The following is a 1852-nucleotide window of genomic DNA, read 5'->3' as shown; positions in this document are numbered from 1 at the left end:
AACAGCCTACATATATTTTATTCCACCGTGTCCTGGTTCATGACCGAGTCCAGTTCCTCCAATCTTATCATCAACACTCTCCAACAGCACAGGGGCCTGTGGCACAGTCAGGTCGAACAGGAAGGGGATGCCGGCATTCGGATGCAGGAAGATGCAGAGAGGGGAGGTGGAGTTCCAGGAGAACGGTCAACAGCTGGCAGTAAAGTGGCATGACAAACGAGACGAGACGTCCATGTCCTCTCCACTGTCCACACAGCAACCATGTCGGCCACAGGGAAGGTGGACCACCTGACCGGAGAGAGATTGATCAAACCAGATTGTGTGCTTGATTATAACCTCAAAATGGGGGCTGTGGATAAGGCAGACATGATAAACAGCTTTGTGGAATGCACTCGGAAAACGACCAAGTGGTATAAGAAGATATTTTTTCCATCTGATCGACACTGCTGTCCTCAACGGCAGCATAGTTCACCGCCAACTAACAGGTGAGATGATTACTGAACAAGGTATTTTTGTAATTGGATGTACAGTTCACATACAAATCCATTATGCAATTATAGTGACAATATCTCACCCACCTACCCACTGCCTCATCATCCTCTAACTTTCCTCATCCTCCCCACTCCTTCATAGGTAAAGTAATTACCTACCAAAAATACAGAGAGAACCTCATGAGAGAGCTGCTGGAGGAGCACCACACCCCTCGGCGCCCATCCACTGGGGGCCGTCCTGCTGTAGACAATCCCCTACGCCTCACTGCACGACATTTTCCCTGCAAAGTCCCTCAAACTGCTTCTCAAGGTAGTCGCACACGGAGGCATTGCAAAGTCTGCCTGTCTGGCGCCAGGAGAAGTAAGCAGAGGAAGATGACAAAATACATGTGTCTAGCTTGTGATTACACCTCTATGTATTTCACCATGCTTTGAGGAGTATCACATGCTCAAGCATTATTGAGCACATCTGCAGCAATAAGTGACTGACTGACCTTGACAGGTGACCAGCCATGATACTATGCCTTTAGAGATGGGGGTGGAAATGCAGTTGTTGTTCAGTCACTGCATGGATATTAAATATGTGTTATGCATATTCAGTTTTTTGTCCTCTAGTAAAACAAGTTGTTGAACTACCAATACTGCAATAAAATAGATGAATATTACATATGGCATATGTGTTTTCATCCAGTACAACTGTTAAGGAGTGTACGTTAGCATACAAAAGCTGTCCTCATTCTTCAGCTCCAGTTATGATATTGGCAAATAATGTTTCTGGTTTCTGAAAGTACAGAATAAAGAGGAATTATTCATTAGAATACAATATAAGGATATAGCAATAAAACAATACTACAAAGAAGTAACATAATAAACACTGCTATAAAAAAATAGTTTATTGCATTGACAAAATCACAGATTTGAGTTATAACAGTAAGAAACTAACTTTTGGCTCCACAAGGGGGCAAGGCAGGGCAGAACAGAGCTATGCTGAATAGACCAAATAAACAAACCATGGTCATATTTTTTATTTATTTAACTAGGAAAGTAATTTAAGAACAAATTATTATTTACAATGATGGCCTACACCGACAACGCTGCCAAACTCAGACAACGCTGGGCCAATTGTGCGCTGCACTATGGGACTCCCAATCACAGCCAGTTGTGATACAGCCTGGATTTGAACCAGGGTGTCTGTAGTGACAAATATATTATGCTCCATACTAGCACTGAGATGTAGTGCCATAGACCACTGCGCCACTTGGGAGTCATAAGGCCAGGGTTCAAAATACAACACATCTGACGCAACTAGCATTGTTTTACATAGCTAATGAAGAATGTGGCTACATAAGCAACTCTATAAA

The 1852-nt window shown here is 43.0% G+C and overlaps 1 long non-coding RNA gene across 1 annotated transcript; it reads right to left on the bottom strand.

The window, feature by feature from the left end:
• On the bottom strand, positions 1-994 carry LOC135561928 (uncharacterized). Its single transcript, XR_010459813.1, has 2 exons — positions 651-994; positions 1-288 (listed from the first exon to the last, which is right to left on the bottom strand). It is a non-coding gene; the product is annotated as an uncharacterized LOC135561928 (long non-coding RNA).
• Positions 995-1852: the final 858 nt, after the last annotated feature.

The sequence above is a fragment of the Oncorhynchus nerka genome, linkage group LG18 (assembly GCF_034236695.1).
Source record: "Oncorhynchus nerka isolate Pitt River linkage group LG18, Oner_Uvic_2.0, whole genome shotgun sequence".
Classification (NCBI taxonomy): Eukaryota; Metazoa; Chordata; class Actinopteri; order Salmoniformes; family Salmonidae; genus Oncorhynchus; species Oncorhynchus nerka.
Note: the sequence above shows the minus strand (reverse complement) of the source record. Positions and strands in the feature narration are given on the sequence as shown.